Source organism: Orbicella franksi, chromosome 1, assembly GCF_964199315.1.
Source record: "Orbicella franksi chromosome 1, jaOrbFran1.1, whole genome shotgun sequence".
NCBI classification, from domain to species: domain Eukaryota; kingdom Metazoa; phylum Cnidaria; class Anthozoa; order Scleractinia; family Merulinidae; genus Orbicella; species Orbicella franksi.
Genome location: NC_138145.1, coordinates 21,514,936 through 21,532,558, shown reverse-complemented (window position 1 = coordinate 21,532,558; position 17,623 = coordinate 21,514,936). Strand labels below are relative to the sequence as shown.

General features: G+C 38.2%; 1 long non-coding RNA gene across 4 annotated transcripts in view; it reads right to left on the bottom strand.

Moving 5' to 3' along the window:
* Nucleotides 1-455: 455 nt before the first annotated feature.
* Nucleotides 456-17,623, bottom strand: part of LOC145497277 (uncharacterized) — a 42,285-nt gene continuing 25,117 nt past the window's right edge. The window contains exons 3-5 of one of the 4 annotated variants that reach the window (XR_014050673.1): nt 7,283-13,817; nt 3,838-3,955; nt 456-3,246 (exon numbers count right to left, since the gene is read on the bottom strand). This is a non-coding gene — a long non-coding RNA (uncharacterized LOC145497277). Of the gene's footprint in view, nt 3,956-7,282; nt 13,818-17,623 lie in introns of all 4 variants that reach the window. The other 3 variants (XR_014050675.1, XR_014050676.1, XR_014050672.1) reach the window with 3 other exon arrangements.

Sequence of the window (17,623 nt, the reverse complement as noted above, 5' to 3'; positions counted from 1 at the left end):
CGACAGACCGACCCAATATCAGGAAACGCATTCAACGCTAAACGAAAAATAAGGGGATGGCCTCATCGGCACTTCGCGCTGGACCTCCAGCTGTTTCAGAACACAAGGCTCCCTCTCACCCTTTCAACAAATAGGCGCATTTTATTAAAATAGCACTGCTGAAACTCGGTTATTTCGAACCCCTACCATTTCAATGGCGGGTTGTACAAGACCTGTATTGAGCTAACGTCGAAATGTCGGATTTAGTATAGTTTTTTTTCCATAACTTTATAACTTTTCTTCTATCGCAGATTTTTTTGTTCGGACGATTAACTCGCCATTGTAAAAATAAAGAGAAAAAGACATTGTCTGGAGTCCATTACGCACTCCAGTTGAGTGAACGAGATGGGGTGAACTTATTCATACTTTTTCTCTTATTTTTTTTGTCCAGTCTTGACGCAACTCGGCGCCCACTGAAAATCATACCTTATTTCAGCCAAAAAAGGCGAACTCTAAACCCTATGTCAGACCAAACAATCCAAATCAGTTCTAAAACCATACCTTTGGCATGGCAATAGACCAATTTCGATATATTAAACAATACGCCTCAGCAGGAGGCTCGGGGGAATAACTACAGAATTTGTGGAGTTTATTCTGCGGAGCCTCGTGCTGAGGTCTATTGTTTTAGGCTGAATTTTAATATATCGAAATTGGACTATTACCTGTCTTCAGCTCACAAAGAAGAGTTCCGTAAACGATGGGGAGGGGAAAAGGGTTAATTACTCGAAAAAAAAAGCAAAATTTAGAGGTTGAGGTCACTAAAAATAACACTAATTTATATCTAATCAAGATGGTGGAAGTTGATTTTTTTATGATTATTATTATTGACGAAGGATCGGAGGACGAAGTTCCTTACAATACAAGATTTAGTGAAGGCAGCGTGGCCTAGTGGTTAGGGTGCTGGATTTGTAATCCGGAGGTCCCGGGTTCAAATCCTTCTCCCAGCCATTGGATGGATTTGTGTTTGGTGGTCCCAGATTCAACTCCTCCACGCTTTGTAAATAGCCAACTGGTCAGTCTCCCGCCAGTTGGGATTTTCAAAAAGTTTCTGTTCAATTTACAAAATTTTTTTGCTCATTTCAGTGTCCTCAATTAGCATAGTAGTGCTGAAGACTTTGACACTTAAATAAAGCGATTTATCTCACTATCTAAAAAGCCCAGATGTGGTTTTACAGCTATTTTTAGCCCAAAACCAACCCGCTTTTTTCCATGTCCATTGGTAGACCGAGTTGAAAAACAAACACTATCACGAGGTCAGACCACGTTAGAACATAGCTGTTAAACTACATTTGGGCTTTTCATTACATTTTAATCTTGTAATGAGCTTCGACCTCCGACCCTTTGTTTATCAAACAAATATCCAATCCAAGATGATGAATCCAGCTATCATAATTCCCTGCAGGCATATCTCATAGAGGGAATTGGCCATTGTATTTCGATGGGGTCCTAAAGCAAGACAACCATTCCATACCACTTTCACGGCTGTATTTTTAGGGGCTTCTGAACGAATTTATCGTCTAAGTAAATTGGAACGATAACTCTGTTAAGTAATAAGGTCGTTTATTTTGCAATATTTGAAACGTACACAGATCAATTGAATATTTACACATAAACTAGTTTCAGCGAACATAACCATCGCTTTACTACAAAGACAACGGGAATGAAGTAAGAGCTTGCTTAGTTTAGGAAGCTTGATTAGTTGACGAAGTTTCCATGACTTTTGCTCTAAAAACTACCACCCTGTTGAGTACATTATCCATGTGAATATGCATTTGTTCTTTGACTGAACAACACTTGATTGCTTTTTGCTTCAGCTGTTGAACTAGAGTGCGTGTTAACGCTACACGGACAAGATAGAGTGATGCTACAAAACCTGTGACATGCATGAGATCCTAGATAAATAGGCCATCCCCCCTTTTTTTTGTTTATTGTCGAATGCGTTTTCTGATTTTGGGTCGGTCGGTCGGAAAAGGAAAAAAACAACAAAAATAAAATTGGAAGAGGAGTCTGGAGCTAGGAGGCCCGGTACCTCAGCATAATATCCGTGGAGCCTGGAAACAACAAGGTGTGGTTACAAAGTCAACATCGCGGCAGTGAAGGAAGGAAAAAGTCGACGTCGTTAAAATCAAACGAGAACAGGGAAAAACTAAAAATCTGTAACGCAAAAAATTGCTTATGTTTCAGATTAAAGTGACGATTTTTTGAAAAATGTGGGTCATTGCCTTCATTGCCCTCTGTGTAACTTTTTTTTTTTTTTTGAAAACGCGAAAATCTGGGTCGGTCGGACGACGCTAAACAGAGAAAAAAAGGGTATGGCCTTATATCATTTCTCGCTCCAAATCGTTGTTTGCCTTTGACAGCTACATAAGAGATCCAGAATACACGTACTTGTGGCATATTTTCTTTCGCAGGTTTTGAAAAATCACTCGTTCTAGTAACGATTCAGTGTAATTCTACAGAAGAAATAAGGGAAAGTTTTATTAATTTTTTTTTTTTTTAGTATTCGCTCCAATTATCTTATGTACACGCAATCAAGAACCACCTTCATACTGGATCATGCCGAAAAAAGAATACTGTCTTCCAGCAAGTTAAATAAACGCTTTTATTATCCAACTGCAGCGCATACCGTCCAAATAACAGTACAATTATACAGCGATATTGTATAGTCATTTGTACAGTAGAAACCCTGATTGCGGTACAGGTTGGCACGCGCACGCAAACCTGTCACACTCTCCCTCTTTTCATTGATAAATTTATTGAATAAGGCGGTTGGATAATAAGTCTCTTATCAGATGTTTTGGTGTGTAGTATCGCTTTATATTTTTACTCGTTGTTTGTATTTTGACGAGCCCTGCGGGCTCGTCAAAATACGGTACAACTCGTAAAAATATGCAGCGATACTGCACACCAAAACATCTAATAACATATATTTCTCTTGGAATAATTTCAGTTTTTTAAAAAAATTCAAACAGTAAAGAACTAGTGTAACAATTTTATCTTACACAAGTGCTAGTGATGAGTGAAAACGATAAAAAAACCCCGCGGATTTGCCGAAAAAATCATTTTAAACAATAATAGATAGCTTGTTGTATTGAAACGTCTTCGTTTGAAAACTATCTAACCTATTATTACAAGAGATAATCTACTTTCACAATCTGCGTTGAGATCCTGACGATATCTCTCAGAATTGAATGACGTCTGTCAAACCTGAAACAGACAAAAGTTATCGATCAGGTTTCATTGAATAAGAGGGATATTGCAAGGAAGACTGGCCAAAAAGTTGGGTTACAGTAGGACGCCTTTGGACGACTAGTTTCTTCTTTAGGTGGCTAGCGTCTAGTACTTTCCACAACTTTGCACCACTTCTTTCAATGTTTCTCAGCTAATACTAAATCAATCAGTATAAAATGCCAAAGGAGAGGACGTATGGATCCATCAAAGTAGAAGTGTTCAATACTGCTGAAATCATTGTCAGTCATCTTACAAAATATATTGCGATAAAGTATTAAAAGAAAAGGTTTATTCAGTGCGACTAGAAACTGCTATGTTTAAATACCAACAACTGAAGGAGGTGAAAATAAGCGAGGTGTGCCAAAATTTCAACGTTACTCGCGGCTAAGAACGCGTATTCTGTAACAGAAACCTTTCCCTTCTGAATGCCGACAAACCAGCTCAGAACAAAGTATCTGTATTCTTTACTTCCTATCCTTTCCAGACTAAAATAGTCAAAAGCCCTGCCTCGTACCAAGGTATTGGTAATAGATTGACTAATGATTCCTGAAATTATAGCTATCTAACCTGTTACTGCAAGTCACATGAATGGATCCGTCCGTAACTTTCACACAATGTATGATAAGACGCTTTAAGAGGATCAGCAATTCACCCACGACTGCACTCTTCTTACATGGAATCAAACCTATAACAAAACAAAGCATTTCGTAACAATACTTATTATATGGCTAGCTCCGTGAGCGGGCAAGATGAATCAAATCCTCCGCTGTGATTGGCTACCCGAGCGGGCAAGATGGAGCTATCTTGCCCGCTCGCGACTACCCGCCGCGTCCCGCAAGAAAAATTTCCCCGAAAGCCATATAATAAAACCTTTATTGACCAAGCTTGTTCGGTCAAGATGGCTGGATATTGGCCTCGTTCTTTTTTTGCGAGTTTATGGACCTCGACTCCGTCTCGGTCCATAAACGCACAAAAAAAGAACTCAATATCCAGCCATCCTGACCTCACACTTGGTCAATAACCCATACTTATTAATGAAATTATACTTCGTGAATAGGTAACAAAACTATAGGGCCTCCACCCTGAGAGAATACTGAATATTCAAGAGTTCAAACCGAGACTGAAAATGCCACGAACTCAGTATATAAAAAGACCAACGACCAATACTCTCCCAGTACTGTCTGGAGCAAGCCTGGTTAAGAAGAGATTTATTACGGGAATGAAAATGATTTGCCAAATTCCCGCGAGACGTAAACTTCAAGCGCGCCATTCTGAATAAAACATTTTCAAAACAAGAAGGAAAAGATGGTTGGAAGAATCAGTTACGTGTAAGTTAATTCTTTAACAAAAGACAGCCACAAAACTACAAAAAAAAAAAAAAAAAACCCCTTTTGAGAGTGGTTGCACGGGTTCTTTCGGGTCGGGGTCGGTCCAATGATGTACTTGAAAAATAATGAACAAGCAAATCTGATTCGTTGGTTTTAGTTATTGGCTCTGTGGATCAGCTTAGTTGTAATAAGGGTATGCATCGCTCCAAAAGGTACTGAGGAGCGACCTGCATCATTTACAGGGGTTTTTTTTTATCATTGGCGAAACAAAAGAATAGATAAAGAGATGCAGATTAACAAGAACGAATGAAAACAATTTTAAAGTGGTGTATGACGGTTCCCGATTTCACATCGATTTTGATCTTATATGTTCAACCAAAAAGGGAAAAGGGGAAAGACTGGCCCACTATCCTAGATCTACCAGTGACTATCATATAAATCCTGCACCAATCGATATTATTCTCTATTACTGCTACAGTACAAAGAATATTTACAAAATTACTTAAATATTCATATTTAACAAATTACTTTAAATATTCATTTTTTAATCGCTACATAACTGACTGTAATGATATTCCATCGAACATTATGCATGCACCTTCATTAAGCAGCTTTAAATCCTATCTATAGACCTTTTCCGCATTCCAGCAAACAATGGCACCGAGTCGAGGTCAGGGTGGACAAAAATACAGCAAATGTATGAAAATGTCCACTCCAACCTCGCTCTGGTGCTTTTGTTCGTACGCACTGACGTGGAATGCGGGAAAGGTCTATTAGATCATTTGTGTCAATTTTGAATCAGGTGTAACTCGTGAGTGACATGTATGCAATTTAATTATGTTAACTTTGGGCCGTATTTAAATCTTATTTCATAATTTTTTAGTGTCAATTTTACTATGCAATTTAATTAGGCTAGTTTTGTCAATATTAGTGTGCAATTTAATTAGGCTAGTTTTGGGTCGCACTTAAATTTTAAATTTTATTTCTTAATTTTTTAGAATGTTTAATATCGGAGAATATTCTTTATATGGGAATTTAGTTTCCCCCAATTATTCTCCAGTCATGTACTTTTTGTAATTTCTGTGATTTATTTACTTATACTATGTAGCATGACAAAGTATTATTAAACTTAACTTAAAACAACAGTTAGCCACAGAACACACACTCGCACGCTGTCACTAAACCGATTTTTAAATTCAGTTATTGATCAGAAAATGTCGTCGCCGTCATTGCCGTCCTAGTTTCCTTAAACTACCTTGTTTCATGTAAACATGGTTACACCAATACTAAAAATAACCAAGCAGTACTGGAAAAAAGACTGACGGCAGTGGCGGGGTACACTGCCGAGTCACGCTAGTTGATAGACCGGTGGTATATCCTCCGCTTAACAACTAGCGTGACTACACATTCTGAAGAAGCACAGACTATTTATTTGTTGTAAAACACAACCTCCGCTAACTTGTGGGAGATACAGCTACTACTCTGTGCTCGTGTGTAAGCAGTAAACCACTCGTCCATAACAAGTCTATAATCTAAGAACGTCTCCAGTCCGTTAAATTCCTTAAATACGTTTCAATAACGTCTCCGAGAACGAAAGAATTGTAATTGTTGGATACGCACGCGCGTATAAAACAATGGTTTGATATATGGCAACTGATTAAACTCGGCTGTCTGCGATAGGTCGCTGCAACCTTGAATTTACATCAAAATGGCTTCAGTAACTCGCCTCGTGTTTTCTCCAATGGTTTTAATTTAAATTTACAGTAACAGCAAGCTACTCTACACGATCGACTTTTCAAAGAACAACTGAGAAGTTTACCTTAATTCAGACATTCAGTTCGGGCAGAGATAAAAAGTGAAAGAAAACAAAATATAGACACTGCTTAACAGAACGTCTCAAAGGGGTAAAATTTGCATTTCTCACAGACAGTTACATGGCGTGACAAAACTTAAACACTTCCGTCTATTCCTCTGTCTCGAACATTGAGAATTTTAATGTGAAGTATATATGAAATAATTCATATTGGAAAATTTACTGCGATGATCATTCTTCACTTTCATTGAGAATTTTACTTGCCCTGCATCTTCTACATTGCACTAGACTACAACTCACTATTTTGGAAATACTAATACTACCCAATCGAATATCATAACGAACTTTCGTTCTTTATCATTTTTCTAATTAAAAAGGAAAAAAAACCCAGTCAATCTTATTGACACGTAGGTTAACAAGTAGTGGCAGTTGGTGGGATGATGTGGACCTACATGTGCAATATCAAGATAGAGCCCCAGCAATTTAGAGCAAAAAGGGTTGAACAAAATCGACAAAAGCTTGACCTCCTTGTCTCCACGTGTAACTTGGTTAAACATAAGGGAACAAACGCAAAGCAGCATGCCAAGTGTAAACTGAGTGCAAACAGAAATGCAGTATTAATTGTAAAAGAACCTGAACGTTTTTAGTGAATATCATCAACATGTAAATGAACATGTAAAACTAATGCTTAGAAATATTCCCTGGGGTTGGCTAGTAAAGAAAATTTCTAAATTTTTCTCTTTTCTCTCTTTGTATTAACACTTTGGTTAGCCTTGACTTTTATACAAAGAAAACAGTTTCCAGACTACATGAACTTACAAATGCTAAACGGTTATTCACTTGAAAACTTCAACAAAGACAGTCTACTCACTTTGATAGAGGATGGACTAGCTGTCCACAATCCTTCCCACATCATCACATTCCACTTGGAATTCTTCCTAGGAAGTCATGCTGCAAAAGTTTTAAAAATTAAAATTTTGTCATTTTTGAAGTACATGTAAGCAGGGAAACAAAATAAATACTCAGGGATAGAGTAGTCTGACAATCTACAATAGAGTATTTAAATTCGATATGTTTGGCACAACACAATAGTTTTCAGATACATTTACATATATTCAGACTTGTACTTACCTTTTGTTGTTTTTCTAGTTTTTCATGGCCAGTAAAGCCCTGGGTGAAAACCTCCTATGATAGCTAACCTTGTATTAACGACAGAGGAAAACCCAGGAGCACGCTATATTATGCCTCAACCAGGCAACACAGTATTACAAGGCCAAGCTTTCCTATGATCTCAAAATCAGCAGATGTAGTTGCACATCAAAGTACTCACAAGACCTATACAGGAACACAGGAACACAGCAGTCAGCTCCAGCTCTCTGAAGTGATTCCCATGTTGTGTCAGCCAGCACCTTGGATAAACTCATGGGTGTAGCAACTGGTTTGAACATCTTTAAGAAAGCGACATCTACACTAATTTAGACACGTACTTACCTTTTGTTGTTTTACCATTTTTTTTTTCCATGCCCAGTGAGGGCATGGGGTCAAACCCTCTAGAAAAACTACTGCTCACAATGTCTGCCCACAAGTCTGACTAGTGCTCCAAGAAATGAAACATGATGTGTTCTAAGTTTGCATGTAAATAAACAAAGATACATCTAATTATATTTAGACCTGTACCGACCTTTTCTTGTGTTACTAGTTTTTCATGGCCAGTACTGAAACCCATGGGTTAAAAACTCCTACAACAACCTGTTGTCGCAACAGAAGAAAACCCAGCAGCCGGCTATGATATGCATCAACCAAGCAACACGCCATTTAAAGGTCAAGTTTTCCTTTGATCGCAAAATCCAGGACTAGTATTCCTAAGATGTAGTTGCACATCAAAGTACTCACAAGACCCAGTATAGGAACACAGTAGTCTGCAGCACCTCAGATAACTTCATAGTTGCAAAGGCTTGTTTGAACATTGTTTTTGCAACCCATTATCACCTTAGATAACTTCACAGCTTCGCTCTTTAATTAGTATTAGTACATGTATATGGTCCTCATTTCCAATTTCATTCTCAATTACTAATTGTTAACTTGCTCTACTGTCTTATGTCAACCATGTTTTGCTACTTAATTTCTACATTATGTGTTATATATAATATTTTGGTTTAATTTTGTTTATCCACTCAAATTTCTTTAATTTCTTTAAATTTATTCTCTGTTTTAACTAAACCACATGTATATAATACTGTTAAAGTACTAGTAGCTTGCCCAGAATAGCTTTACTAGCTGGGAGCTACTAAGGCTTGAAACCCAATTATGTAATAATAAAGTTACTGTTGCTGTTACTGTTACACAGCTGTGATTAATGCTCCAGGAAATGAGAAAACATGTATGAAACTTATTTGTATCTTAATTTTTACGTAGAATATAGTGAGATACATTTATAGTACACATGCTAAAATTTGTTCTTACCTTTTGTTGTTTTACTATTTTTCATGGCCAGTAAATGCATGGGGAAAAAACCTCTGTGATAATATAACTACTGCTTGCAATGGGGTCTTAGTTTTCGTGAAACCCATTGCTACTATGGCGTGGAATCTTACAAAAGGATCATTGCGTTCTAGTCCAAATATCAATATTTAGATGTTAAGCTAACATCTTATCTGTAATTACGTAAGTGCTTCATATTCTAGTTTAAAAAATTGGAAATGAGAAATAATCCATTCTCTTAAATATATATTTACTTTATCAGTAGTTTGGTGTTTCTTTTAATTATTGCCAGCGGGCCCCTATATCTAAATAAAAAGAAAGAAATTGTGAGGTTTTAAGTAAGATCCAGTATCATGCAGTGCTAATATTACAGTGGAACCCCGTTAATACGACCACTTTCGGCCATGAAAAATTGGTTTTATTAACGAGGTCATCATATTAAAGGGGTTCTTTAAATAAGAAAATGACTGATTGAGCCTTTTTTTGGGCCAGAATAAAGTAGCCGTAATAACGAGGTGGTCGTATTAACGGGGTGGTCATAAGGCAGGGTTCCACTGTATATTATAGTTCCCTGGAGACGGTTCCAGAGTCAATTTAAACTGCATGGCATTACAAACTGGTCAAATACTTAATTAGGTGTACATGTATTTTGCAATAAGCCTTCTTTTTGTGCCTGAAATTTGGTAGCTCATATCAAATTTAAACTTGCTCAAAATTATACATGTACATGTAGTTGTTGAGAGTTTTCTTTCATTTGACTTGTAGCCTGCAGAACAGGCAGATTAGCAGGGCAGCGAGTGAAACGCGATACATGAGTGCAGAGTGCAACCATGAGCACGAAGCATGTGAGGAAAAAACATCCGACTGTAGTCACACCATTGTTTATGCTCTACCACCCCTTTAAAATGATTGGCATGAAAGAATGAGAATTTATTGGCGCGAAAAAATGTCTCACGTAACCAACTTACACATGAAAAACGTAGGTGTTTTTTGATTTTATGACGTCAACATGAGCACAAAAAGCAAAACTGAGAGTGAATTTTCTCGTGTTTCCTTAAGTGAATATTTTTTAAAATTAGGTTCAGTTGTAACCACATACAATTCCTATAAAAGACCCTATTTTTGTTAAAATCTGTCACACCTAATCTAATGTATTTAGAAGAAACAAGAAGATCTGTTAGATCTTATAACCGTGCTTTTAAAATTTAACTGTTCGCTTAGCACTACCGTCGGAACACAGTGGACATTCCAAAGCAGTCATTGATGATTCTTTTCTTACTGTAGACATCACATCACTTGATCAACACAAACTGTATTATTGCACCATCAGTGGTAGCCGTTGACAAATCTCCGATGACGTAATGGTCTTAATCTAGAACTTTCTTCGGGATATGTATGGGCATGAACAATATGAACGACACAATAATAACACTATTAACAACAGCTTTCTTTCTTAAAAGTCATAATTAAATTTAATTAGTGTTTTCCATGAGTAAAGGGCTAGCAAAGTAGTCACACAATTCATATAAAAAAAAAACCCTATCCCGACTGATGTATCGATTTTGGTCACTCCAGTGACCACAGATTGAAAACGTGACAGAAAATTGGCGTTACTTTTGATTCTAACCAAATTTGTCATATCCCCCCCTCAGGAGAATTTTGTCAAGTTAGCTAATTTAGTATGCAAGCCACCGTAATGGCGGTCGCCCTCGGCGAAATGTTTATTTGCTCAAAATTGGGGCAAAATCTTTCGGAGATGGAAATCAGGACATTTGTGAGGATACAGAAAGTAATTTGGGACCAGTTGCTGGCTTCTAAGGCTGAATTTATCCAGAAGTAAGCTGTATTTTTGTTTTCGTGCCGAAAGCCACGCGATGAAATATTATCGGCTTGTTCTGCTGTCTTGTTCTGTTTTTTCTCTTGGTCTTTTTTGTAGTCCGCCGAGGCCAGTCTTTCGTCTAAATCAGTTGAAAAAAGTTCGGAAAAGATGTTCCCATTCACATTTAAGCTCTCAGGCGATAATTCTGGAGTTTTTTGGCCGAAACGTTGGCTTTGTTATGTTCGTGTTTTTCAGTTGCTATGGGCGACCGTGGCTTCCTTTGTTAGGTCAAGTCTGGGGAGTGAGGTCACAAAAAAATTCCAATTAATTCTGGTTTTGTTCAATTTCGCTGAAATTTTAACACGATAAAGCTGGATTGTTAAGGAATAGATTTACCGCCTGCCGATGTGTGGTAGCTATTAATGCTTAAGTGATATATCGCTTCAAAATCAGGGTTTTGAAGAGATTTTTTTGCAATGTGTGGGTTCGACGTGATTTTGTAACCGGAGGTTTTTGTTGACCCCGAAGGAAAAAATATCCGGAAAAGGTCATTTCATCGATGATTCAAACGAATATAAATACGTATACGTTCCGAGCGAAATTTCTGCTGAAAAAATATAATTTTTGACGAGTGCTAGGTTTTTAATTTTTTTCCTGCGAAAGTCAGTATCTGAGATGAGACTTATTAATGTTCCAACAGCTTTTGGCGAGTAAACATCACAGGTTTGCGTGACTCAAAATTTGGCCGAGTGGAAGCTTGGGTCTGGTCGCCTACAAATCGAAAAAAACAAAAAAACCACGGGTAAACCATGAACCACGCTCGGCCCATGGCCGTGCGGTTAATGACAAATTACAGACGATTGGAACAACCGTCTAAACAACCTTAACTTTTTACCAATTCAAAATGTCAGGCAATATCATTTCCATGATGTGGCAAAGTATGAAAATATGAAAAAATTTCACCAAAGGAAAGTATAAATATTAAGGAGTTTAGGCCGAAATGAGAAATACATCTGCCTGTCATTAGATGAGATGTTGCCATGGTAACGCCTTGATCCAAAAATTACAACAAAAAAGTAAGCCTTATTTTAACAGTACCAATAATGGCAATTATCATATGACCCATATGGCCCCGTGCACAATTTCCTTAGAAAACCATAAGAAAAAAGGTCCCGTATGAGGGCTGTATGCATCGAAGTGATAGGGCCCGAAAAACACATACGGCCCTGCTAGAAATGCGTACGGCCCTACTAGAAACTTGATATGGGTTAATGATAAAACAATTTGGTCACTGCAGAATTTTGTTCTCCTCAAAGTGAGTGATGAAAGTGAACATTCTGAGAGTGAATTTTATTATCCAGGCGAACTGTCCGATGCAGAACTACTTCAGTCACCAACTCACTCCAAAGGCACAGAAATAAAGTCAACACTCCTCACAAATGAAGAAGTTCACAACTTTCTCAGAAGCCAACAACAAGCAAACAGGCAGTCAAGAAAACAACTTTTCTGTATGAACTGTCTGATAATTAACCTTCAGAATAAGCAAACAGTCTTGAGGCAAAACTTCTTTCAGTGGAAAGCATCAAGAATTCATTGTGGGTCAAAAGCAAGAAAATCGGCAAGTTGCGAAGAAAACAAAGTACAAAATAAATGTTTTCTTCAAGTTTCCAGAGTTGTGAGAAGCGAAATCACAAACATACCTTTGTGTACAGTAGGATAAATTGCTCTGCAATTTCTACATCAGTGTTGTTTGAAGAGACAAAACTGAGTACAAACACAAGTTCATTACCGTACAGTTTATCCAGATAATAAAACTCGTTTGTGTTTATTAGTGTAATTTCCACTACACAGCAAAGCCAGCAAAGTCAGCAAACCTAGACACTGTTTGCGGGAGCCAACATTGGTGTCATTAATATTCAGTTGCTGGTTCTCCCTTGTTCAAGAGAATCGAAGAGGTCGACAAATTGCTTGAAACGACGCCAACATTTTCTTGAGTCTTTGGACGAAGAAGATTTGTGAACAATTTCAGTGAAGCGTGAAGCGAACTTTTGTCACTTGCTAAGGTTTCGATGGTTTTGACATATTTTTGAGAGCTTTATGTCAACTTTCTGTTGATTTTTCAAACAGGTTAGCCAATCCCATTAGCATGAACTGTAGTTGAGGACTTACATTGAAAAATAAAAATTAAAAAACAAGTCGTGTTTTTCAATAAATTGTGTGTTTCTTGTTTGGACGTGAAGAAATAAATGACAAGTTTTTATTGTAGAATCTTAACTGTAGTTGTTCTGTGCGTGCCCCGTCTGATGTTATATAATGCTTATTGACTGAGTTAGTTCAGGCCAAACGGGAAAATATTTGGCTCGAGGTCAGGACATACGGACCTCTAGCCAAATATTTTCTCGTCCGGCCCTACCACTCAGTCAATAAGTACATAATCTCTACAGGGAAAACATTGAGGGAAATCAAGTTTCTTTTTCCAACTCACACTCTATAGGAAGTCTACATTGAAGTTCCAAATTGACAGGTAAATCATAAGTTTAAATACTTCTATAAGCAAGCAGTTAAGCTCAGGGGGAGGGGGGGTAACAAATTATTCAGTTAACAAATTTATAAGTAATGATGGATCTTTCTCAAAATATGAACAGCAAAAAAGAAACACTCTTATGAATCAGACATTTATACGCTTAAGTACCGACAAGACATGCAAGACTTATTAAATTTGTCATGCGATCGTGTTCTACATGTTTTGTTGATACCTCGAAAAGGTTTTGTAGTCAGCAATCAAAATACATGACGTTAAAATTACGTAAGGTGAGCATGTGGTCTAACGGATATCAAAATAATCAGGTAGTAAGAGTTAGACGGTAAGTGCTCGGAAAACTCGGAACAAACTTGCTGCACAGAACAAGTCTAGAACTACATTGGGCAAGAAAGAGGCTGCTGCTAAAAACAGGGTTCTTCCACATTCAAAAACAATTAAAGATTAACAGTCCCTACCTCAAAAAAGTGTAAAAGTGGACTTCAGGATTCGGTAAACCAGCGTAAACACAAAAAGAGATGAAACCATTACACCACGTTGTCACCGCAGCCATTTTGAACAATTATCCTGAGGAAATATAATGGAGACTGGTGACTAATTTTTGCTTACGATGCATTTCCTCACCTCGAAGACCAAGGGGCTGCTAGTCGGAACGATGCGATAATTTAGGGCAAGCTATACTTTCGGGCGAAAGTTTGCTTTAAGAGCGGAAGAGCGGAACGATGCGATAATTTCGGACGAACTATGTTTTCGGGCGAAGGTTTGCTTCAAGAGCGGAAGAGCGGCCCTTTCGCTCTTGAAGCAAACTTTCGCCCGAAAATAAGTGGTGGCGAACGGTAAATGCGAGACAAGCGTTTTTTCTCTGCGAGCCATTTTGACTTTTTAGTTGTGAGACCAAGACTTCACAGGGGCAGGTATGTTTTGCAGGTTGCAGGTTGCAGCTTGAAAAATCGACTTTTAAGTCCGAGTGAGTCTACCTAGCACTTCGGTTAGCCTGAAGAGCACTCCGGTTAGCCTAAATTAGCTTAGGTTGCTTGCGGTTAGCCTTTATACTGAGGTTTGTTCGACTTCACCTGAAATAAACAGGTCGTTTCAACCTGCAACCTGGAACCTGCAACCTGCAAAATGTACCTGCCAATTTTGAAACCCTGAGCCTTGCGAAAAATCGAGACTGCGAGACGCGCATAACCGCTAAAAAACGGGACTGCAAGACTCGTGAAATTCGACAAATATTTTGCGAGACCCAGAGTTTTTGAAGGACAATTCGCACCCGTAAAATATAGCTCGCCCGAAATTATCGCATCGTCCCGACTAGCAGCCCCTGGGTCTCCGAGGATGGGATTTCCTGAGGTAGATTGAATCAAAATTCTGGTTCGGGTGAATAATTACTGTTTAATTTTAAAATGAAATGGACCAATCATGGCGACAAGTCTCTATTTTCCGCAACATCCTTCCGATCACTCCGCCATGAAACTTGTAATTACAAAAGAGAGAGTCAGACGCATCCGACTATGAGAGAATGTTCCCGAGGATTACTGGATACAAGGGATCTTGAACAAAGAGATCAAAAGGATAATCAATTTTAGCAATAATATGACGACAGCGCCATCGGGATACGAACAACGCGTAATCCACGCTACCCTTTGGGATTCGGGAACTGCCGAGCTGCGCCAGCGGTGCACCAATACCGACGCAGCTATGAATAAGTTACTCATCAAAAAGTATTTATTTGTCATAGATGTAACGCGTGAACACTTGTGGTAAACGACCAACATCCAACTGTGCAAGCGAGAGCCGCAAACCTTGCAATAAAGAACTAAAGCAAAGGATTGTATGAGACGTGAAAGCATCTTGAAACAAGAGGAAGCATTTTATTTTGTTTGAAGCCGTTTTCAAAAAACACCTCTAACAACGCATGCGTGAAGCACATATCCAGTAAAATTAACGATAACAAAATAAAAATCCAGGTCAACGGAAGAATAAAAGCAAAGCAAAATAACGACAGCAACCAGCAATGGAGATCACGATTTACAACTTGAATTGCTTGACAACTTGAACTTCATTGCTTTGAATATGTCAGGCGCTCGGGGTCGACACCGCGGAAATACGTTTTTTGACGTCACAGTAACTGGTCAGTGGTCATCACCATCGGGCTGTGCTGTCCTTCGATCGAGGAGTCTCTGAGATCGGTATTTTGCTTCGTTTTAAGGTCGAAAATATCCTTGATACTTCTCGTTATTAGTGAGTTTGACGTCCTTAAATGGGTTTTTAATACTCAAGCAATGTTCGTAAAGAATGGCGGTACAGGGGAGTCATTTTGTGTGGAGTAATGTGTAGTTTGCTGACTCGAGCCAGCTCGAGCGGACGAAGCGTGGATCGTGTTGCTTCAGCCGCCCTCGCCTCAGAATTGTGAAAATCAACAATGGGTATCCAGCAAAGCAGAAAATTTGTCCTGTATGCAGCTTTTGCAAGGATTTTGAAGACTGGTTGGATTTAAAGTGTAATTTGCACGAAATGGTTAAGGTACATGTAAGTCGGGACCGTTTTATTCACACTCACTTTGCGCCGACATGTGGTGCTTGTTCATTGAGATTATTTCGCAACGCGTCAAAGAAACTTTGATAAGAATTTGTCTTTTAAGACTGGTGTTTTGGCGTTTCTATCACCTTTCTGATTTTCTGCGCCTTTTGGAACGGGTGAAATAATTTTTTTGTACCTGCCGTTTGCTGTAAGAATAAAACATTTGTTCATTTCACTCACAATATATTTCTCTGTCATTAAAGATTGTTTAAGCCTACATTTATATAATGGTGGCGTTTGCGAAGGGAGAAGAAATCGAAAATATTGTGATTTGTTGGCCGCAGCGAACGCTGGAAATACTGAAAACATTTAAGACCGCTCAATATCTTCGGTTCATTGACAATTTTTCCTTTTTTGAGGTCTTTTTTGTTTCCATCGATTAAATGTTGATAGTACATGGAACTTTTCAAGACCGTTTCCCTGTACATGTATGCACATGTAACTAAATATTTCAAAATGCCCAAACACCTGTATTTGTTTACACGAAACCGCTTCCACTTATGGGATGTGGTCAAGTTTCACTTCTTTTGATGCTGAAAAGACATTCAACATTTCAGAGAGGCAGTAATCAACTCCTCAGTGAAACCCATTAGTTTATTTTGTTTACTCAGTCATTTGAAGCTTTTCGATTCCTATTTCCCTATCTTACATGTGCATTGTATCAACTTACATAAATAATGGACTGTTGTTGTTTTTCCTTTCATTTAATTTAATTCAGATGAGCTCTGCTCAATCACTACAAAATAATTTTTACATTGTAATCATACATGTACACATCACGTGCTTTTATCAATATGAAATTAATTATGATCGCCTTAGTAATAGTATTGTATCATCCTCCCTTCTGTAAGATTCTTACTTAACTTGTAACCACTTTATTACAAGACATTATAGCACCTGATGGCAATAAATTATATATGTATAATATTATTATATGTATTTATTTTTTTTCCTGTGATAAATTGGCTAACAAGTGGGTTTGTTTATGCCACTGTGTCTCTGAATTGGCTTACTGTTGTTGTCTACAAACCATTGGTAATATATCTTGGCTACATCTAACTTGGATACTAGACACAAAAGCATGTATTAAAGAACAGATACATTTCCTACAAATTAATATTTATTGCATTTAGTTCATCACTTAAGTTCTACAACATTGCTTTTCTCTAGTGAGAAATTTTGTGCAAAGTCTGAAGTTCTAAGTTGCAAAAACAAGTTCCGTCAGTAGTTGCGAATCACTTAAAATCAGGCTTTGGTGCTGTAAACTGAATGGCAAAGCGAGGAAATTAGAAATTGTCTCAAATACACAAGTGATAAAAGAGGTAAATTTGACTGAAATCTACAGACTCCTTTTTTTTAGGTTTAGGGTTAAGGTTAGGCCTAAGGGACAAGGTGGGAGGTGCGGTGGCCTTATGGTTAGTGCACTCAGCAATGGATCAAGTGGTCCGTGTTCAAGCCCTGGTCAAGGACATTGTGTTGTGTTTTTGGGCAAGACACATTTACTCTCACGGTGCCTCTCTCCACAAAGGTGTACATATGGGTACTGGTGAATTTAATGTTGGGGGTAACCCTGTGATCGACTAGCATCCTATCCAGGGGGTAGTAGAAATACTCCTAGTTGGTTCATGCTACAGAAACCGAGATAAGCCTGGCCTGATGGGCCACTTGGCTCTATGCAGACTTTACCTTTTACTTAGGGACAAGGTACTGCATCAAGTGGAGGGAGGGAAAGCAAAGTCAGAACCTCCCACTTCCCATACCTCTATCTCTTGACTCCCACCCTTGTTCATCCT